Here is a 24,474-nt window from a genome sequence, read left to right as displayed (position 1 = left end):
TAATTCCTCATTTCTCTCTAGAGATTTTTCTATTGACTAAGATTATAAAATAATGGTTTTCTATATGAAAACAAATTTCATTAATGCTCAACAAGTGTATGATATAATTATATAAATAAAATATTGTCCATATTTTAAATTTATATTTCAAACTTAATTGTTCTCACTTTATGGATGAGACTATTAATTGTCACCCTTTAAAAAGACCATGCTGCTCATGCGTAAAGATAATATGTGATATTTATGAAATGCAATGTCCTACACTATCTGATAAAGCTCTATATGGTAAATTAAGACAAGAGTTTTAAAGAACAGCTGAGATAATTAATATAACAAGGTAATAGTTTCAACTACATGCTTATTTCTGCATGTAGAGGTGGGTAATAAAAATGAAAGTTTGACTGCTAGGAAAAGTTGAATTTCAATACCCAAATAAAATAGTCTAGATTCATGTTTACAGTAAAAAAAAAAAATAGCAGCTCTTTATTCTTATTAAAAGACAGATTTATTCTTTACATTTTTTCTAATAATTTTTCCCCTTAGAACAATCCTGTGGACATATACAAGCCTTTTTAAGGATTCTCTCTGTCTTTCTCTTCCTCTCTCTTGTTCTTTTCTTGATTTCTAGGCTGCCCTTCTGCTAACAAAAATCTCCTCCATACATTAATATATTTGATATCAAATGTTTCATTTACATATACAGTACCACCAGATTTGTAACACAAGATTTAAAATAATTATAAAATTGTATTACATTTACTGGTATATTTAACCTACCTTAACAGATACAAATACCTAACTTCTCACCATATTTTAACTCTGAACTTTTGCTCTAAAAGTCTGACGATTCCATTGGTATTTCTTACGTCTCTGTTATCCAAGAGGAAAGCATCTTCTAACTCAATTAGCATGCTAAAGAATGGGTTTGGTTTTGTGCTCCATTAAAGTCAACTAAATGGATGCGCTGCATGTCTTTATTTCAAAAATAAAGCTGAACAATTAAATCCCATGTCTCTTTGCTCAGCTTTTGATTCCACACAAAGCTTTCCCACTTGCTGCCTTTGGATGTAATGTTAACAAAGTCAGTTAACATCAAGCACTGCAGTAACAGGCATGGCAGAAGTCCTTGTTTTTGCTCAATCAGTCTGTGTTCAAACTATCAGTTTGATTTATTTGTCCGCATTGACCCTTATTCACCACTTAATTATCCTCGTATAATGTTTCAAGAGGCTCCTGACACACAGAGAAAGACAATTGCCGATGTCCTGTGAAACAACTGTTGACCTGATGGGCCCAAATGAAGACCATGGGTCGAAGGTTGTTTGCTTTTGGAAGAACCCACATCTCATGCCTGAGAGCTGTGGCCAGAGCCACTCACTATGGGCGTCAAAGGCTGTCGGGTCAAGCTGTTCGTCAGGTTCTCAGAGTGTGTGCTGACCATCAGCACAGGATGGTCACTGCATTTTGCTCTGTCAGTCTCTCCAAATCCCCTGATAGGTTTGGGATAATATTAGAGTTAATAAAACAACAACAACACACACACACATACAAACATACCCTGCACTTCAATTTCAGCAATGTCCTTATAAGTATATGGTTACTGTTGTCATTGGAAATGTATTTCTCACTTTTTGTACGAGCAGGAGGGACTTCAGAATCACAGGTATAAAATGAGAAATTGTATTATGTGCATTGAACTATTTCATACTGGATTCGTCTCTAAGCTCCTGCTAACAAATCAGATGAATTACTATTTTATTGGAAAGCAAATGGGTATCTGTCTTTTACTTCTTGCCAGAAATCCCAAAATAGAGTAATAAATTTAACTTGAAATTAAGAAAATTTATTCAGAGCTTTTGAAATCATAGCCACTACAATTTAAATATAAATAAAATAAATGGTAGTGAAAATAGTCAATAAATATTAAAATTTATAGAAAAAATAAAAAGTATAATTTTATATTTATGAAGAGATTTTCTATAAAATCTGTAATTCTTTTTTAACAAGTTGAGTCCATATTTCATTTAGCTCCATCAGACTATACATAAATGGTCTTTACAACACCATACCAACCTCAGTTTGTCATTTTAATTTTTCACACATTTTCCCCCTTTGTTTGGTATGTTCTCCATCTTATTAAATTTTGGTCTCCACAGTTACCAATGTAAACTGACAGCATAACTCTTTTTCATAAATTAAAAATGTTCCTAAATGCTGTCTGAGGCTGATATTAGAAAATCGCAAATATTCATGATCTGAGATGCCCTCCATTTGTTGTCAGTTTTTATCCTTTCATAGTCTTGGCCTTTCTTTCTCTATAATGGGTCTATGATAACAAATGTTACCACACAAACAGAAACAATGTCATAAGAACTGGATAAATTACAGGCAGCATTTTGAAAATGAAAAACACCACATTGGTTAATGGGATTGTATGGATTTTAGGTGTACCAAAAAAAAAAGAAAAGAAAAACACCAAATATTTCTAAAAGCTATTTGGTGAGACACACTATGACTTTAACCAGTTCCCTGGGAAGCATTTTTAGAAGCCCCTGTAACCAGTATGAAAACCACCAGAATGTAGTCTTGCATACCCTACAACCTTGGCCCCTCACTCCCTTAGCCCGAGGAGGTTGAAATCCCAGCAGAGATGGTCTGGTGGCCAGTGACCTTCTACCTGATTCAGTACAGAGATGGCGCAGGCCAGGAGCTGCTGTGGTGTTCCAGAGGTATGCATCTGCGTGGATGTAGGTTGGCAAAGACACATCAGCAACCTGCTGCCCTGCACACCCACCCAGCTTTGAACACATGGATCCACTTTTTTTTTTTTTTTAGCTCTTTTCCACATAAAATGATCCCATGGAGTTTAAAGAGTTTTTTCTTTTACATCTCTGGATGTAGAAGCCTTCCAGCTATGGGATGACATACATCTGAGAATAACATTGTCATTCGTAAAGTGGAAAGAATGCAAAGAGACAAGGTGGAATGGGCAGAAAGAAAGCCTCAGGTGGAAAACTTGGCCTCCATCTCATCCTTTGGACCATTCCACTATCCTTCCATGGGACCTGCCATTTGCTGCTGAAAACACCATTCCACCTCTTCCTCTGGCCACAGACACGAGGGGCTGAGATCTCCGGAGGGTTCCTGCCCAGGAAGAAGGCCAGTGGGAAGGAGAAGATACACGCAGCGGAGGATTGCTCCAGTATGGACTCCTGCTCAGATAAAGGCCACAGAGCTTTCCTCTCTGCTCTGGGCTTAGTCTCCAACGTCAAGAAAATGTCGTATTCTGTTCCACTAGGAATGCTCCATATAAAAATCTCCCTGAGAAAGATGCAGCCATCTTAAAATTTTGTGTTTTATCTTGCTCTTCTACTCAGACATCCTTTCAACCTGAAAATGTCTTTTTTTTTTTAATTTGAAAGAAATAATTTGTTTTCAATTCTTATAGCTAATTATACCTGTTTCCTTCAAGAACAGATGTGTCAAAAATCTACTTCCAACAGCTGAAGGATGCTCTTATAGATCTACTTTGGCATTTGTCTGCTACTAGTGATTAAAAACAGGATACGAATATAAAGTAACGAATGGGAGAAAGAGTACCCAGGAGCCACAGAAATAGGCACATGTTTTACCAAATATGCTTAACTAACTCCCATCAGCATAAACCTCCCAACTAATGGAATTAAGGCTAATATGAACCTTACCAAGAAGATAAGAAGGAATGAGACTCTGATGGTAATTCTAAATTTACCAGCATATTGTGGGTTAATACTTGGTTAGATTTGTCTTTTGATGGAGTATAGCTTCAACAAACTATGCATTGGCCCTCCTCAAGACAGTGGTTAAATAATACTTGTTTAAATATATATAATGTCTCTAATACTGGAATAAAAATAGCACTGAAATAATTGGTGTTTGAATTACTTATGAGCTTTAAATTGCAAAATGTTGCGTTAAAATAAAATAGTAAAATTTTCTCATGTTTTTTTTTTCTTCTTTCTGTTAGAGCCTGAATCCCTTGAATTAAATTATTTGGATTCTGGGAATTTGTAATAAACTCAGCAACCAAAAGAGACCATGTATCACAGAAAATGATGCAGGAAAGATAAAGACATGAGGTTAAAATCATTCTAAATCTGTGTTGCTTCAACCTTCTATATTTTGTTCAAATTTGTTCCTTCCCTGTAAAACACAGATACTGAATCGGAGATTGCACAAATAATATTCTACAAAGAACAAAGAACAGCTTTAATGTATGGTTTAACGGTGTATCAAAAAGCAGATGAGCATTAGAAGTACCTTTGCTAACCAACTGCACAATACAGCATCAGGATCTTGTCCACTGAAAATCAACTACTTGTGGGGGAAAAACATAAAAACCCTTAATTTCCTTATTTTACACGAGTCTAATACAAAAAAGCATTTTGAGACCAAGTATTCAGTGGAGTCTCTAATGTTGACCCCAAAGTTCACGGTGGCATTGTTATGTTTGATTCTCTGAGTGATGGCAGAAGGGCTTCTGTTTCCCAGAATCTTGTAAGAAAAATCAAGTTGTGTTTTCTGTGGCAACCTCTGTAAGCAAAATTTCAAATACACTTTTAATAAAAATATATGAACATGTAATATTTTCTGATTAGTATAGATGGATGAAAAACGATTGCTGTTGTTTTTATTTGGAAAATTTATGACCACAAAGTCAGTATATATCAAAGAGTTTGGCCAACACACACCAATAAAGCATTCACCTACTGGGTTATGTTAAAACAGGGCAAGATAAAAGTAAAGTTAGTTCATTTCTTCCCATCACAACAAAAAGGTTGATAAAGAACATACTTGATATCAAACAGAGCTTCCTGCTGGCTTCAGTTACCTGGGAGTTTGGAGCCTGTGGTTTGAATAATGTTTCCCCTACAATAGGAATGACAGCAGAAGTGTGGAGAGACTGATGGGGCTTCCTGCAGGCTCAGCTTCTAGAGTTCAAACTCATTCTTTATTCTCAAGTAGAAGCTATAACAAATGTGTAAATAAATAGTCACCGATCTTCTGATGTTTCTTTTTTGGTGCTGGGAATGACATTAACAGTTCACCCAGCAGAGGTGAGCTAGCTGCTTCAGACTACATTCCAGAATTATGTAAGTTTTCCAAAGAATTAGCAAAGAATAGTTTTTCATAATTTCACTTTAAAATAAATGCCTATAAATGAGATTCATGGAGAAATAGGGTTTAGGCAGTTGGGCAGACTAAAGATGATAAAAATAATAAAATCTAGAATATTAATAGACTTCATACACATGCACGAGTTCTCATTTTAATGACTATAGTTTTTGTCTCCTCAATTCTGGAAAACATTTTGCCAAAATAATAAAATTTTAATAAAAGAATTCAAATTTTAATATGAAGTATAATACCTAAACTAGCATTCATATTTTTTTAAAAGGAATGTCTAAATCAGTAACAAAGAGATATCTACTTGGTCCTCAGGTATTTGGCTATTAGTTATCTGTTTTTTAAATATGTATATCAATGAAAAGACTTAGGCAATACATTTTGTAATTGCATATATTATCTTCTAATAGTTTATAACCATTAAAATAAAAAATAGAATATTTAATAATCATTCCAATTTTTGAAATCTACATATGTTTTTGTGACTTAGCAGCTACGTTTCAAGCAATTCCCAGAGAGAAATACTTTAACTTCTGATAAATTAAAGTTTAAGTTACAGGGAGATGGAGACAAAGAAAATTCTGGCCTGAGTTAGAATGAAGAGCTAGATAGCAGTTCTGAGTGACCACCAGAGGGCAGCATCCTCAAGTGGTTGAGGGTGGGGGAGGGGAAAGAGCAGCCTAGGACAGGTGGTTAGCTGCATCTCTTTAGAACTTTAAAGCTTTATACTGTTTTCTAATTTTCTCAGTTGAAACCCAGAAGTGTGAGAACAAGGATTTTTGTTCTCCAACTTTAAAAAAAGTGGAAGAAATTCCAAAGCAGAAATAGCAATTTATAACACTTAACCATGTGCCCAATACCATTTTAAGTACTTTACATATATTAGCTCATTTTGTCCTCCTAACAACCCTGTGATGTGCACACTGTTATTCCCCCAAATCTTACAAGTAAGGAAACGGAGGCACAGGGAGCCTCAGTCACTTGCTCAAACCAAGTGGTGGAGCTGGAATTCAGATTAAAGCTGCAGGTTCCAGGGTCCAGGCATAAGTTCTCTACTAGAACTGAGACTTCTCAATACACTCTCTTCCACTGAATCATTAGGCCTGTCTGATCGGCTGAAAGTCAGATAGTAATTTCTCTCATCCCATCTTCTCAAATGATACAATTCCATTTTCCTCTTATTTTCCATAATAATAACTCATCTGTACTTTTAAAAAATGCATTATTTCCTTGAAATCCACACTATTACAGACATATCTATCATATTAAGGCTTGTCAGAGAAACCAGATAGATGGAAGAAACTGGGTGGGTGGGTGGGGTGTGTGTGTGAAAATACCTGTGATATTCTCATGAATAAAGATTTTTAAAAAAAACTTGTCAGAGAAAATAATGTCCATTTTAAGTTTTGAATTTTCAGAAGGCAGAAACCTAATTGTGCACACAAAAAAAATCTAGAGCCTCAGCCAGCATTGGGCTTATAAATTTGTAAAACCAATAGTTCAAATAAGGGGAAAATAAAGGATATCTTATAGAAAAGAGAACTTGAAAATTAATATGAAATAAATCTGAACTGTCAACTAAATCATTCATTCATTCATTTGACAATTGTAGAGAAGTAAAGGCAGAAATAATGACCTCTTCACAGAGTAGAGCCTTGAAGTATGAGTAGGATTTTCCTCGAAGACAAAGAGGAAGAGTTCCTAGCAAGGGGATCAACAAAAGCCACGTCTAGAGATGTGGAAGAGCAGGATGTGCTGAGGCTTATGGTCTGTGGAGGAAGGTGCAAGGGGAAGAGCAGCACATAAGGGACAAAAGTGTGTAAGGGGCCTGGTATGAAAAATCTTAGGAATGGACTCAACCTTTACTTTGTAAGAAATGGAGAAAGTATAGGTTAAGCCCTAAAGCTGGATAAAAGTGTGTATCTAGGGTGCAAGGTAAAGGTCAACCTCTGACATGGTATTAAGCATTTGTATGAAAGACTGAATAATGAGTTCCTTTAGGGTCACAGATGCTGCCAGGTCAGGAAAGCAGGCTAACATTTTATATGCCTTGATGAATTGAAGAAGCAATATTTAAGAATAAGTAAGAAAAGACAAATGAGGTGAGGAAATAAGTAAGGATACTTAAGGAAGAGCTAATAGAAGCAGTGTCTCGGACCATGCATGCCATGGGATTTGGATAATGACAGTCTGTTTGCCAGTTACTGTCCAGCAGTCTCAGACCAGCAGCATGGTTTTAAGATGGTCCAGTTACCTAAATCAAACTTTTTTGAACATAGGAATGTTCCCCTCAAGTAATTTGAAAGCCTACTGCCTTCCAGGCACCATTTGAGGTACTGGGTAATCAAAGAAATAAGACAGATGATTTCCGCCATCAAAAAGTTCACAACTGACCCGGGCCTGGGGGCTCAATTGGTTAGAGCATCATCCCATACTCCAAAAGGCTGAGGGTTTGACTCCTGGTCAGGGCATATACCTAGGTTGTTGAGGCATGAATGGGAGGCAACCAATCAATGTTTTTCTCTCACATCAGTGTTTCTCTCTCTCTCTCTCTCAAATCAATTTTTAAAAAAACATATTCTCAAATGAGGATTTTTAAAAAGTTCACAGTTGTGCAGGGACAGAGTAAAGATGACAATACAACAAATCATTGCACTATAACTGAGACAATCATATGAAGAGCTGTCTACATGGTTAAATGATTTAGAGAAATAAACTAGTCAATCAGAAGGATGTTCTTATTATTGTGCTCTGGAACTCTCAGTCGAGGATGTTCTTCCTTTCTTCTCCTCTTGTAGAAAATTCTATTTATCTCTCAAGACTCATTTCTCTGAAGAAGTCACTAATTCTTCCCTCACCCCTGTTCTTAAAAATCCTGAAGCTACTGGGTATTGTGTGATCTTGTTTGTGAGGTGGATAGTGTGGACAAGGAATTGGAGAGGAACATAGCTATAGGCAGGTTACTCAGTGTTCATAACTGTTTGCACTCTCTCTACCTTTGCCACATTCATCAATGGGCATAGTATACTTCCCTACTCCAATGACTTTGAGCTTGGCTAAGAGACTCACTTGGGCCAAAATAATCTTGAAGGACATGACGTAAGCCACCTCCAAGCAGAAGCTTTAAATGAGCATAATATGGCTTTATCCCCCTTGAGCTTATGCTATTGGTCGTGAGACTAGTAAATCTCAAATGGGGGGTGCTCTTTCATCTGGTGCCACAGTGGGAAGACACATGGAGCCCAACCAAGCTCAGCCAAGCCCAGCCAAGCTCAAGGTCAAATTAAAGCCCTCATGTAATGAGAGCAATAATTTTGGGATCGCTTGTTGTCATAGTAATGGTTGACTAATGGATCAGGTAAAATGTTGTGATAATTCAGATAAGAAATGACTGTGGCATAAATTATAGTGGTGATATTGAGGATGGGAGAGTCAAGCGCTATTTAGGAAGTAAAACCCAGAAGACCCTAGTAATTAAATGGAGGTGAAAGTGAAAAAATAGAGGAGTGAATCATGATATCTAGATATCTGGCTTAGCCACTAGGGAAGGGAAGCAAAGACATATGTTCAAAAACTAAAGGTGTTTGATTCTTTAATGCATATAAAAGAAAATAATGGAGAATAAGTTAACATTAAAAAGTATTATAATACATGTGCGTGATTGTAATTACTAAAGTGCCTATCATCCATCTCTATTAAGCATCTAACAAGTGGAAATAAGCTTAATTTGCATGAAAAGAGGTTATTACACTCAAGAATGACACTTCTGACTAGAAAGGTTGTTAGATATTAGAATGCATTATCCATGGTATTCAAAGAATTTTCTTTTACAGAATATATTTAGTTCCAGATTAGACATGGAATTTTCAAATTAATTATGAAGGAAGATATTTTCGAGGAGTGTGATTTTACACTATTCTTTCCTCTTCTTCAATGACTTTGACTGGGTTAAATTTATCTCCTGGGCCTTCCCTTCACCATCTATAAAACAAGGAAATGGAACTAGATGATTTTCAAAACACCTCAAACCTTGGAAATAATAAAACAGACCTTGCCAGTCCCCACAGGGCATAAGGATAAATCCACAGCTTGGGTTATAAATGGTGCTTTAGGAAAGATGTTTATATATCATGCCCTTTTATATACTGACATTGCTATAAGAGAGAATATATTCTTTTTAAAACACAGATATACTCCTTTTCTTATAGAAAAAAAGAAAAGAAAAATGAGATAAGCCCTAGCTGGTTTTGCTCAGTGGATAGTGTTGGCTCTCAAAATGAAGGGTCATGGGTTCGATTCCAGTCAAGGGCAAGTACCTAGGTTGCAGGCTGGATCCCCGGCCCTGGTCAGGGTGCGTGCAGGAGGCAACCAATCAATGTGTCTCTCCCACATTGACATTACTCTCTGTCTCCCCACTCCCTTCCACTCTCTAAAAAAAAAACCCAATTAAACATTAAAAAAACTAGCTAAAATTATTTTTGACATAATTAAAGTGTGCAAAAAATGGTTGAAAATATAATTTCCTGTGACTTTTTTCTACAAATATAAATTCCAAATATCTAATGCCTGAATCCTTGCTCCATGTACCAATATAATTAAACTTTGCAGCTTGGCCTGAGTTGCTACACTTTGCCTTGGAGGAAATATTTGGTTAAGCAATATCTACATGAGACTTTCAACCTAACTCAGAATAGCACATAATATGTAATACTCATAATTCTTGGGTTTGGCAATTGAGCTGCTTTTACAGCTACTTGATTCCTAATAACTGGGCACATTTGATACAATTTAACTTCGTTACATGAGATTTTGCTTAGAAAAATTCCTGACATATAAATATATGTGTATGTGTGTGTGTGTATGTATATATATATATATATATATATATATATATATATATATATATATATATTTATTTATTTATTTTTAAAGGGTCCTTAGCATTTTTATGTCAGGTATGGTGTGGAGATGCTATCCAGGTACTTCTAAGTTTGATCCAAAATAACTGATATCATAGATTACCAATCACTTTATAACATTTATTGGGTAGTGAGTCCTGCAAAGTCTGACACTATATGATGCAGAAGGGAAGGAAATGGGTGTTAGAAAATAGCTTTTGGCACAACAGACCCAAAGAGGAAGTTAGGTTGCAAAATGAAAAGAAAAAGAAGGTCTCTGATCACAATGTTCTTCAAATTCTAAAAATGAATAAGAACATGCTGACTCTTAATCTACCAGCTAAAGATAAAGCAATAGGTAGTCTTAAAATGTAAGGGGAACTGGATTAAAAAACTTGCAATCGTGAATCCTGAAATAATTACTTACACTATCAACCCAACATTTTTTATGCCCTCTTGGCTAATGAAAAGTTTTACAGAGGATTTCTCCTGGACTCAGAGTTAGTAGGAAACAATCTTTTTGAGCTAAAAATGTCCAGTATGTAATTGTTCACATAGGTACTTAATAAAAATGTATTCAGTAATAGATTATTAGGTTAAAAACCCTCAAGTCTGCAAAGGAAAACTATTATAATTTTACCTATTTGGCTCAACCTATCCAGCATGAAATAATTACAGTAATGACTGCTGTGTTTGTGCTAGAGATTCCACACTAATATTTATTTGCAAGCAAAGTAACAATTTTTTTAGTGAGGGGGGGGGAAAGTCATGTAATGGTTATTTCAGGTCTTATTCTCTGGATTCTGAGATGAATTACTGGTCTTAATTCATGCACCAATTATACAAATGCATAATAGCCAGTTTTTCTCAGCAGTTATAGCATCAGCCCATGGACTGAAGGGTCACGGGTTCAATTCTGGTCAAGGGCACATACCTCGGTTGTAGTCAGGGCCTGTGAGGGAGGCAACCAATCAATGTGTTTCCCTAACCTCAATGTTTTTCTCTTGCTGTCTCTCCCCCTCCCTTCCTTCCACTCTCTCTGAAAATCAATGGAAAAAATATCCTCAGGTGAGGATTAACAACAACAACAAAAAAAGCATAATAATACCAAACACTCAAGGAGTGTACATGTGCCAGGCCCTGTTCTAATCATAATTATGTGTGTGTATATATTCTCAGTTAATTCTCTCAAGGTATGAGGTTGGTACTATTACCCCGTCATCTCCATCATACAGATGAGGAAACTATCATGGGTCTGAGATTTTTGCCCTTTATGCAGGCTAACAATTTAGCTGCCGCAGTTTCATGGATGATAGCAAAAGACATGATATCCAGGCTAGAGACAAAGGACTCTATGAGTCCCAGCACAATAGGCAGCATGAATTTTTCATATTTATGTCAACCCCCTAGTCCCCTAAGTGTTACTGTGGTGACGAGAGTGGGCCTGGTGCGTACTGTACATGGAGTGGGTTTGCATCACAGCCAAAGAATTCCAAGCATAGGAAACCCAACTTTTTAAGTGGGCTATAAGAAAACTTGCTCGACCTTTGCCCCAGAGAGAGATAATATTATTATACTGTATTGCAAGCAAATCTGCCATCTCCTCTGTAGACAGATCCTATTACCTTCTTCCAAGGCTGTTTGCTTGCGATACAAACATCCTTGGAAAGGGTAGTCCAGACCAAAACAAGAACTGTCAGTTCCTGCTTGCAAGTCACAAGGAACATGAGAGATTCACGGAGAACTATCTTCCAATGTGCTTTTACAGCTAGAGCCATGTGACTACAGCTATTTGTGTGCAACACACTGGTATAGCCAGGATCAATTTGCAGAAACTGAGTGAAAATTTTGAAAATTATAACTCTAAAAAGGCTGAAGCTTGTCCAATACACATGTGCTTCCGAGAGGAATGAGATCCACAGGCACCTCTGGCTACATTACAGACAGACAGGAGCAAGGAGAGACTAACATTTGAGTATTTCTGTATCAGGACTTTATGTGTTACTCTTCATAACACTTTGAGATAGAGAATTTTATTACCGCTGTTTTTCAGATGTGGAAATTGGTATACAGAAGCATTTAGTAATATCTTATCTAATAAAGAAGGAATATGCAAATTGATTGTCACACTGTAATGGTCAAGATGGCTGTGCCCACAGCAGAGGCAGGGATTCCGTAACACAAGATGGCTGCACCCACAACAGAGGCCGAGTTCTCTTAATGAGCCTTAACAAGCAATCAGCAGGGACCTGAGGCTGCATGGCACTGGGCCGGGTCAGGGGACCTGAGGCTGTGCCAACCCCCCCCCCCCCAGCCTGGTAGGGCTTGACAGGGCACCTCAGGCTGTGCCCCCTGCCATGTGGGGCTTGACGAGGCACCCCAAGGTGCACCCCCAGCCCCAGCCTGGGCCGGGGGACCTCAGGCCACGCCCCCCGTGCTGGCACTGGGCCGAGGGACCTGAGGCTACGCCCCCCACCCAGCGGGGTTTGACAGGGGTGGGGCAGGCTGGATCTGGGTCTCGAGCTATTTCCAGGTGCACGTGGGTGGGTGGGGACTTGACTCTGGTTCCTGTGGCGCACCCCAGACTCTGACAGGAGAAAGATTTTCATATACATTTTACTAATTTTCTTTTATCTCTGACACTTCTATTATAGAGAAAGGGCAAACAGCAATATTAAAATATTTCCTCTAATTAATTCCCTTTTAATGTGCACGAATTTCATGCACCGGGTCACTAGTTTCAAATAACAATTAAATGCCATAGCTAAAATTTGAGCCCAGGTGTGCCTAATGCCAGAACCTATGGTCCTGACAGGTACAACCCCCTTCCCCACTGTCTCCTGACAGCACAAATGTATGATGCTCAGCTACCAATATGAGGTGAGCTTGATCCAAATACAGCAGCCCAGAATCTTTTAACATTCCTCACAATTATAGATTGTAACGGGGGACAGGAAAAGATATTCTCAGTGGAAATTGGCTTGGGCTGAGCAGTAATAGGTAGAGGAAAGAGAAGTGACAAGAGAGACTGGTGCTGTTGGACAGTCCATCTGCATCACACTCATGTGGAAGGAAGAGCATAGTCTGAGGGACTGATGACACATCATCCAGCTGAGAATCACAACCATCCTAGCTCGGTCATTCTACTGAAGACTAGTTATCTAAAGTCTCTGAGCCACACTAGTGTGGTTGTACAGTGGAGATATTGCTGACCCTTACGATATTACAAAATATATTCCTTATCTGTTGCTGTTGAAGGGTAACAGACTATGCCACCTCCAAGTATTTCACTTTAGCATAAGGATTATTTTGAGCAGAAGGCAATTAAAAAGAAACAAATGCAATAAAAGCTCTCTGCCTTCTTCCTCTTTGCCTAAAAGCAGGGCGCACATTTATAAAGGTGTCCCCTCTCTCATCTCCCCTCTCTATAGGAAGAACAGAGTGAATCACTGGAGACAACTCTAGACTTTTACTAGGCACCAGAGGAATCTAGGTTGCACACCTAACTAACTTGTATTTACCATTATTGGCCTTTCCACAGTTTTCTACCAGTAAGGGAGAAAAAAATAAATTTCCTTCTAAATTCTTCTGGCTAATCTAATAATCAAATTGACATAGAGTAACAGGAAAAAAAGTACCAAATGCATTATGTATGTACACAGAGGGGTTCCAAAGACACATTTGGCAGTTAGGATTATATTTCATTCTGGACTAAGCAGAGGTTGGTGTCTGGGACTTCAAAAGGAAAGTAGGCAATTCATAAGTAGATATGAAGGAGCAAACATTTGATAGACAAATTCTTGCCAGGCCACCCAGGAACAATGGACACAGAGGGAAGTCTAACGAACAGAAGTTGCTAGATTGTACCATATGCCACACTTAGCTCATATTATGTTAAAGTGATAGCTCCCTTCTTTTAAGCAGGTTTTCCCCATCTAAATTCATTTAGGCAGGTGTGGGGAGAGTCAAAAGTTCTTTCTGAATCTTTTGTTTCTTAAAATAACCAGCTTAAAATCAATATCCCAAAAAAGCATATTTAAAGGTGGCAAAACTTTGTTCTCCCTCAGTGACGTTCCACATTCCATTGCTTCTGCCATATGTTATTGGTTAGAGGCAAGTCTACAGATCCAGACCACAGCGAAGAGGAGAGGGTTCATAAAAGGTGAATACCAGGAAGCAAGGACCATTGAGGGTCATCTTGGAAGTCTGCCTAGGCATCTGAGTGAGAATCTGACAAGGTGATATGTGTAAAGGCACGTAGGAGTCCGGTAAGGTTAGGACTGCCATTCAAACATAACATTTCCCCTACAGCTTAAATTTTCATAATGAGAATTAGATATAATTTCATTAATTAATTGCATTAATTTTATCCCATGCCTGTTGGTTAGAATGTAGTTTGATCAGGTTGTTGGCACGGTGTCTCTGAGAAACTAGCTGTCTCGGATCACATAGCTTCTTTGTTTGAGTGGCTAGAAGCTGGTTGAGGCATGGGAACTACACTACAGTTTGCTTTAATCTTATTGTTTTTGTAAAAAAAGAAAGTTATATCAGTTTGGAATTTTACCCCAAAATGAGTATAAATAATAATGATCTAGAAATTCATTGATTTTTGTTCTGGTCTTAAAGTACTATTCCTATCATTGTCTGAAACATTAGATTATTGTTTTCTAATTTTGATTAACAATTTTTTGTAGTTTGTTATAGCAAAATATGCATCAATAAAACTCTTAAAATTGAATTTCCTGCAGGAAAAATAAATGGACTTCTGAAATTCTCTAGTTCCTAACCTTCTTTTGCCCAACCACCCAATTGAAATCAAAATTTTATCGTGAATACACAAGGCTTCTTTAAGAACCAATGATCACATTATAGCAGAAAATTATTTTGATTTACACAATATGATTTTGATGCTAATGGGTTAGCTCTCTTTTGGGATTTTCTCTCTCTGTAAGCCCTGACTTTCTTCAAGGTCCACTTCAAGTCTTATCTCCTCCATGACATCTCCCATTGCTCAAGCCAATGCCAAGTTTTTCTGTATATGTAAAATTCTACTACACTTAGTGTTACTATCTTATAACATGGCACATAAGACTATTTTATATGGTTTCTGTTTCATGGAGTCTTTTTTTTCCTCTCTAAAAGATGCTTATAGCCCTAGCTGGTTTGGCTCAGTGGATAAAGTGTCAATCTGCAGACTTAAGGGTCTCAGGTTCGATTCCAGTCAAGGGCACATGTCTGGGTTGTGGGCTCAATCCCCAGTAGGGGGCATGCAGGAGGCAGCCAATCAATGATTCTGTCTCATCATTGATGTTTCTCTCTCTCCCTCTCCCTTCCTCTCTGAAATCAATAAAAATATATTTTTTGAAACAATAAAAACAAATAAAATGCTTATAAACTCCTTAAAGGCAGTAACTTTATCATCTGTGTGCTTGTTATACCTGCTTCTGGAAGCCCATTATTGATTGATGGAGCAAAAAAACTGAAGAGAAAAAAATTTAGGACTAAATGTAAGAAGTTAGAAATTTCCTAAATTCCACATTTAGCCCACAAAACCACTTCCCTTTCTAGTGTGGACATGTCAATATTTACCCAGACCATATCCAACTTTGAGGACAAGAACTATTTTTTTACTCATCTTAGTCTTGTCTCCCCTTCACTTTGTGCCAACCTCTCCTCACTGTAACATTAAAAAGTCTATCAAAGTGGTTTGCAATAACCTGAGCTGGTCTAGAGTTTATACCAAAGAGCCATTTACTAAGAGATGAATCCTGGTGCTATAAGTGGTAGATCCAAAACCAAGAGCACATTCTGGCTTGGCTGTCTGGAACCTCTGCTTGAGGGCTTCCTTTATTTGCTAAACAAAGACCATCCATGATGCCTGGTGGTAGATCAACTTCCTACCATTGCCCCTGACTTCCCCTCCCAACAAAAACAAAAAACATAAATATAAGAACAGAAACAAAAGGAGTGCGTTTCCTTTCTCTCAAGGCAGGAAAACTGGAATTCTACCAATCGGGGCCCTATTCTGTAAACTGGGTAGATTCAGACAGTATTAAATACCTTTCAAGAAAACCCTGTCTCAGACTCTCTGGTCAAATGGTTCTATCCTATGACCTGAGGAGCTTGCAAGCCTCCACCCCTGCCTAGGCCAGGAGTGATAGGTCTATGACTAACTGGGAAGGTAAATTAACTTTGTTTACTGGGCAGAATCAATCAATTCTAACACATTTTTATGTTATTTGGTGTTTTGCCAATATTAATTCCATCTGTAATACGTCCTTTCCAAGACTTGAACAATCTGTCTGTTTTATCTCATTTTCTTCTACAATCTGTGGGTTTTCATCTCTATTAGCTGAGTTTCCTGGGAACTGAGGAAGTTGAGAAATTGCATAAGAACAGTTGGCATAACAGGTCAGGGGCCAGAGAATGCAATCCAACAAACATGTGTTGGTGTTTTACTTTATGCAAGGTTCTGTGTTAACTGTTTAGACAGAAAAATAAGTAAGATACAAGTTCTACCCTCAAAGAACTCACAGTCTGTGGGAATTACATGCATGCATGCACACACACACAGAGTATGCCAGTCAGAGTATGCCAAGTGATTCAATAGAGGGAGAAAGTAAGTGCTGAGAAAAAAAATCATTCTGACTGAGAATATTAGCAACTTTATGGGTAAATTAATATTTCAGATACAATCTACAAGTTTCAGTAGGCAAGAAGATGTAGTTGTTACATGGAAGAAAATTTGACCATTGGTAGATTGGTTTAAAATTAAAACATTATTTTGACTTTTCATACTATGAAGTTTCAGTATTAATAATAAAAACATCACTGGGGTATTTCAACTTATATTCACACTAGAGGCCTGTTGCATGAAAAGATTCGTGCAATAGGCCTTCCGTTCCCCTGGTTGCCAGCACCGGTTTTCCTCCGGCACCCAGGACCTAGGCCTTCGCTCCGGCCAGAGCCTCCTTCAGTCTTTGCTCCGCTGCTTCGCACCTACATATGAAAATTAACCGCCATCTTTGTTGGCAGTTAATTTGCATATCTTGCTGGTTAGCCAATGGGAGGCATAGCGAAGGTATGGTCAATTACCATGTTTGTCTATTATTAGATAGGATATATAGGAATATCAGGCATTCTGTTATATATAAGAGTTTCCATGCCTTTTCTGTTTGTTCTATTAGTAACCTTTATGTAAAGATTTGAGTTTTGATCAAGAAACGTGTTTACAAACCAGGGGTCACCTTTATTCCTGCTTCTAGTGAGTTTCACAGCCATAGATGGTTTAGACTGAGAGAGACTTTAGCGATTATGTAAGCTAAACTCATCTGACACACAAGTGAATGGTTAGTTAGCAACAGAATTTACACTAGAACCCAAGTCTTGTAATATCTCTCTCAGGTGCCTTCTACAACTGCCCTGAGACTCAGCACCGTGAAGGCTCTTGGGAGAGAGGGGCCTCTTGCTCCTCTTCTATTTTTGTTTTACATTTTGTTGGAGAGGAGAAAGGAGAGGCAATGATGGGAAATTAATATTATTCCCTGGCCTCACAAAGAGGGTCTTTTGCTTAGGAAGGAGGGTCACTCTTCCCAGGTAGCCAGGCAACTTAAGATCACCTGGCAGCTTTCCTGGGACGCCACACTTCCTTCTCCCTTTCGCTTCCCTCCAGGTCCCACAGCTGAATTTTCCTCTTACCTTCTTCCATCCCTCCCTCATAGTTCTGGGAATAACTGGGCAGTGGAAGGGAGCCCACCAGCATGGAAACCCCATGAGGGCAGGATTTTGTCTATTTAGTTTGTTTCTGAGCAATGCTTGGCACACAGTAGGTCCAGGCAAGAAAAAAGAAAGGTTTAAAATGAGTTAGGAAGGATTCCAATTGGACTTGAGGGAGACTTTCTGCAATATAAAGACAATACCAAAAAAAGTAGGTGATTGTTATTTTTAAAAGAGAAGATTGGTCTATAATCTTCCTAAAGTTGTAGTTCATATGTTGGTTCATGATGAGTTGGAATTAATGAATCAAGCCAGTACACAATGTGCATTTCACCGAGGAGAAAAGAGTTGGGGCCAAATCTACCTTGGGTCACCCCCACCCAACCCCTGACACAGGCTCCAAAGACACAACAGCCATGTCTGACTCCTAGCAGCACCTCCAAGTACCCGGGCCACCAGATGCAGAGGACACAACGATTCATTGAAATTCAAGTTTGTGTGCACATGTGAGTAACAAACTTAGTGAACAGGATTTTCTTTTTTACAGTGAGAAGAGAGATACAGAGTCGTGACTTTCTTATATTCAATCTGAGGTTAGCCTCTTCTCAAATGACCAACTCTTCAGTTTCTGAAAATATTTGATCAGTAGTAATTATTATATCGAGGATTTGAAGTTTGGCCTTCACTTGAGGAGTATTCCAGGGTGGCAAAGCTGGTGAAAATTTGTTTATCACGCCAGTTGCCTATGCCTCTGGTGGATAGACAATACAGGACAAAAAATGATCGGTTTTTTAACTTTCTAGATACATACTAGTATATGGCAGCAGTACTTTTACTGTGGAATGATGATGAGTCTCCAATTTGAGTAAGCCTGGTGTCATGTTTCACTAGCAATCCCAGCTTGTCTAAAAAAAGTCCAAATTCTTTCCTCTCCATTTAAAGAAAGAAAACCAAACAGCACTGTTTTAACTGCTATGTTTCAGGATGTTGAAGATTGAGTAGAGTTGTAAGGCGAGGGAGAAAATCCAAAGACCATACTCATGTGTGCGTGTGCACAAACACAGGTTTTATAAGAGGTGGTGTTTACCCAGGAGCAGTATTTATAGCTCTGCATAATTTATAGCTTTTAAATCTAATGTTATAATGCAAATAAACTTTTTTTCTTCTGGAGTGATGAGCTCATGAATAAACCTGAAAGGGATGCTAGGCTGGAGACAGAGTTGGGAAGAGGAGGCTGAGAATGAATTAGTGTTGCCTTGCTTTCTGCAGCAACTGTCACTGCAGCCAGGGGATCAGTGCACCACTCAGCATGAGGGCACAGCTATGTGTGACATGGCGCTGAACAATTCCCATCCGGGGCAACAGACCAGGAATGCTGCTTAGCCCACCACGCAACAAAAATGTATGAAATTGCATTAGCAGAAAAACATATTTCTGGGTCTTATCACAGAAAGGCTTTCCCCCCTCCTAGATGAATGTTCACCTCTCACTGAGCAACTGTCACCCTCTTTATTTCTACCTGAAAGTGGCTTTTACAACTCATAATTAAGGGCAGGATCTTTATAATCCCATCATGATGGAAGGTCTTTTTAGCACCTGAATGCAGTTCATTTACAGGATATTTAGGGCTGTTGTTTTCAGGAGTTAATTGGACTACGGTTCATTAGCATGTCCTGCACGTGCATTTTCAGTCTCCACAAGAACTCCATTTCATGACTTTTCTAAAACACATTCTGGAAGGCTGGTGTCCATGATCCTTGTGAAACAAATACTACTTGAGACACGATTTGAACTTGAAAGACACATCACAGCAGAGGAAATAGCCAAAACCCAATCAATTGATATAAAAAAAAATATTGTTTCTAAGAAAGAAATTATACAGTATAATAAATTGCAGAAGTCAATGCCTCTTCATTAAAACAAAAATGATCTAAAAGTTCTTCAAGAGTTTACATTTAGAGTTTTTTCACGGGAACTGTGTTTCACAGAAGCAATGGTGGACAATACGCTTTAGTTGTCACCATGGAATCTGGGGGGAGTGGGGAGGCTTAAGGGCTAATTTGTTTAAAATTCATGGCTGATTTTATGGGGAAACATTATCTATTTTATTCATAGGCTGTAAGGTTTCAAAAGGCTATAGACAGAAACATTAATTTAGTGGATCCAAATCCTAGCTCTTCAGCACACTGAAAGAAGCCCAATCAGAAAGTTATCAAATGATACAAAGTTGTATGTAAACACATCTATCGATCTAAACAGATATTGGAGTTTTGTAGACCCTACTCTTTTAGACTGCTACCCACTTATACCAACAGGCTCAGGCCAGATCAGCCTTCCAGATGGAATTAGCCTTATTTTCCCCACAAAGATTTTATAAGTTTTCAATTGATCATTGTTCATATGAACACTAACCAGGCAAATTAATGAGGCTAACCTAGCACTATCAACCCATCTCTTCCTCCCTTTCCTTCTCAGTAACTCTCAAGCACCTGAAAACTATCAATCCATGGATAATTCCAGGGCTCCAGCAGCCTTTAGAGAACAGGTTGATAAACTGGGCTTGTGGAAAGCCTTCCAATTATGAAATTCTTCAAATTTCTCCTAAGAATAAATACAGACCCTCAGCTAAAGCCATGCTTCTGAATTAGACATTTATTTCAAGATTCCAAATAAAAGAAGATAGTACATTAGTTCAATGTTGTAATTCAATTACAAAGATCAATATTCTTCTAAAATTTTCAGAACTGTAGATAGATGTTATCTTAATCATTATCTACCATCTTGTGTGTATATATATACACACATATATGTATATGTGTATTCTATCATGTATTGTTATAAACTTAGTGGTAAGTATTCATTATATTTCTAATAACCCCTTTAGTAAAAACTGCTTACAAATAGATGAACAAAAACACAAAAGAGTAAACAAACAAAATCTTATAAGATGCATTTAAATGGAATATACAAAAATAAATTTTTAAAAAATTATTTTAAAAATCTTGAGCCTTAATTAGATTAAGAACATGTTGCTTGAAAAATAATTTACTTGTGTTCTTAATTTATTCACAACTTATTATGAATATAATTAGTTATAAAAAGCTTATAATTTAAACCTCTTGAAAATAAATCTTAAGTATAGTGTCATGCACTTAAGTCCATGGTATGAATTTAAAATCCATGGGAAGAATTTAAATGTGATTGATGGAGTTTTATTTTTGGCCTGACCCATTGAATTTATTCAAATTAAAATTGGAATTCTATTACCTACATCATATAGTTGGAGTATTTCTTTGATCTAGTTATTTATATTTTAAGATAAATTTTATCTCACCACATCTCAATATGTTACTATTATTATGTGTATCGTGTTGTATATAAAATATATGTTAATATACACTAGTAGACACTATCCAAAAGGAAAAGCACATAAAGTTACCTATTATATCTGATAATAATTGCTAAAACTGTTTAGTGTGAAATGTAGCACCATTATGGTTTTATCTCTGAGATTAACAGTTTTGTGAAGTATCTCCAAACTAAACTCAAATTAATTGGCTCTGTGTCTTTGTGCAAATAAGCACACGGTTTTGAACTATTGAGAGGATGACAAATGCAGAGTGTGTGTGTGTGTGTGTGTGTGTGTGTGTGTTTTAATTTTATTTTTAGCCCTAGTGAATTAACACTGAACTCAGTGTCCAAAACCCCAGTGACCAAAAGACTGGAAGTCCCTTCAGATGCTTCATCAGCTATGTAAAAACTATATTTAACATCACAGAATATGCAGATATAGAAATATTTACGTATTTTATTTTAAGTAAACAACAATAAATTTTCCTGACACTGTTTAAGATATAAACTATGATGAAAATGTGCATGAAAACGTTTTTACTACAAGAAGTTTAAGGATTAAGCAATCAGAAGGATAAGAATCAAGCTCTGTCATTTTTACATTGTTGAAGCATGCAGATATCTGAATTCTAAAATCACATTCATGAATCATTCAAATTTATTTTCATATAAATGCACCTAAAAGTATTTTTATTTGCCATTTTATTAGACATCTCTATCTTACATAGTTTATCAAGAAATAATTTACTAGCATTTATGAATTATTATTTATGAATCTCTGAATATAGTTCATTCTGTTTTCTTTAGGTGCTCAGCAAATTTATTCTTCACTAACCCAGTAATCTGCCCTTAGGAAAATATTAAGATAAGTATTTAACTTATAGCACACTAATGGATTTATTAAAGATTTTAGTGTAAACAATGAAACTCTAATATATTAGATGAAAAGAGATGTGTCTTTAAACTGATATGAAGGTACAAGAGGATTTTCTAAGATAAAGGCAATAAAAGAGTAAAGGAAAATGATAAAATAAAATTAAAACTTTTATGCATAAAAAAATAAACAAAACAATAAAAATATAAAATAAATATTTTAATTGGGTAATAAGATTTTTTAATAAATAACAATAAGGCTCTAAAAATCACTAAATAATAAAAAACATGAATAGACAATCCCTGGTTGGAAAAACACTAACTGCAATGAATATATTTTTTTTAATTACCAACCTCATTACTAGAGAAACATACAATAAAGCTACATTAAGATTCTATTTATGATCTGCACAATTGACAAAATATACTCTAAATGTTAATTCTCAATCTTCACTGTAACAGGTACTCACAATACATTATTTATAAAAATGTAAGTTGATATTAATTTTAGGAAAGTAAACTGACAAGTATCTCAAAATATTCATAGTCCTTAAATCAGTAATTCTACTTCTAAAGAAATAGTCATAGATAGGTTCACAAATATATATGTATAGATGTTCGTTGTAGTGTTATTTATAATAGTGAAATATTAACAATAATCCAAAGGTCTAAAAGTAGGTAAATAGCAAAATAAATTATGACTTCTAATTTATGAATCTGACATAATATAATGCAGCCATTATAATGATGCTTCCAAAGCATATTTAAAAACTTGGAAATTATTCATGATAAAATGTTAAATTGAAATTTAATCCAAAACTTATATTTGTATTATTATTAAAATAAGTAAACATTTAAAAGTGGATATAAGCCCGGCTGGAGTGGCTCAGTTGGTTGAGCATCATCCTGTGCACCAAAAGTGGATATAAACCAAAATACTGATAAGCTTAAGTATAATTTTTATTTTCTTCCCTGTATTTTCCAAATGGCCTATAATCAAATATATTCCTTTTATAATTATAAAATTCCTTTAAAATTTTAAAAATATATGACAACTTTATACATTGAATTTATTGGGGTAACAGTCAAGGTAATGTAGCTAGATAGATATAACAGATATAGACATAGCTACAAATATGTTATATAAATATAGACAGTTATAAATATACACAAACACATATTTCATAATATCACCAATAAATTTACATTAAATATGTTTAAATAGCATTCACTCATGTGTTTACATTAATTTTCTGTTATAAGGTAATATAGAGCTGAGGCTGGCCATTGCTTCCCTGTATTACATGAGTTTTCATAAAACTTAACAGTTTAGTTCCCTACTAACTTCTTCACTATTGTTCATTTTTTCTTGATTTTTAAAAATTAAGATATAATTGACATGTGTATGTGTGTGTGTTTGCTTGAAATTCAAACATTTTGAACATAATATTTATAACTAGAGGCCTGGCACACGAATTCGTGCATGCGTGGCATCCCTCCGCCTGGCCTGCGATCGGGGCTGATCAGGACCATCTCGCCCAGTCCCTGCAGGAGGTTGGCTGGCTGGGGACAGACCACAGGAGGGCTCCAGGGCATGTCCGGCCCCATCTCACCCAGTCCGATCAGCCGGACCGCCAGCAGCAAGCTAACCTACCAGTTGGAGCATCTGCTGGTGGTCAGTGCACGTCATTCAGTAGACTGCTCGGTTGGACACTTAACATTTAGGCTTTTATATATATAGAAAGATGGTTCACAAGCAAAAAGTAGAATTTTTAAAACTAAACAACTGCAACACCAGCAGCTTCCTCACCCTGCTACACTTGAAGTTTTAATGAAAAATAAAATAAACCAATCTTTTTCTAACATTCTGATTTAAACATGACGTCAATCTATATTTAAAATTACTTTTATCATCCTTTTTTCAAAGAGAAAAAAGTGTTTATATTTATCTGCAGAATAAATATTAATCATAAGGAGTTAAATCTGAATGAAGCAGATTATTAAATCAATAAGTTAATAAATAGTTTAACCTTCATATATAGTTTAACTCAATATAATACTATTTGGAGGAGCCATTACCGCTGAACATTTGAACATTTTCTCCTCAGTAGCTCAAATTTTTAAAAATTATTGAGTGACTGATTAATTTAGTGACTTTCTTTTTTTTTTAAATAAATATTTTATTGATTTTTTACAGAGAGGAAGGGAGAGGGATAGAGAGTTAGAAATATTGATGAGAGAGAAACATCGATCAGCTGCCTCCTGCACACCCCCTACTGGGGATGTGCCCACAACCAAGGTACATGCCCTCGACCGGAATCAAACCTGGGACCTTTCAGTCCGCAGGCCGACGCTCTATCCACTGAGCCAAACCGGTTTCGGCTAATTTAGTGACTTTCAAATTTTGGTGCCACTTACTTACCTGATAGGAAATAGTCTCCAAGTGTTGATTTCAAAAGAGAAACTGAAT

General features: G+C 36.7%; 1 long non-coding RNA gene across 3 annotated transcripts in view; it reads right to left on the bottom strand.

Moving 5' to 3' along the window:
* Window positions 1-501: 501 nt before the first annotated feature.
* Window positions 502-24,474, bottom strand: part of LOC132236929 (uncharacterized) — a 70,440-nt gene continuing 46,467 nt past the window's right edge. For 2 of the 3 annotated variants that reach the window (XR_009453416.1, XR_009453415.1), the window contains exon 4: window positions 502-1,490. This is a non-coding gene — a long non-coding RNA (uncharacterized LOC132236929). Of the gene's footprint in view, window positions 1,491-4,329; window positions 4,573-24,474 lie in introns of those variants that run through there. The other variant, XR_009453417.1, reaches the window with a different exon arrangement.

Source organism: Myotis daubentonii, chromosome 6 (genome assembly GCF_963259705.1).
Source record: "Myotis daubentonii chromosome 6, mMyoDau2.1, whole genome shotgun sequence".
In the NCBI taxonomy this organism is placed as follows: Eukaryota; Metazoa; Chordata; class Mammalia; order Chiroptera; family Vespertilionidae; genus Myotis; species Myotis daubentonii.
The sequence above is the reverse complement of the archived record's forward strand: the minus strand, read 5'-3'. Positions and strand labels throughout refer to the sequence as shown.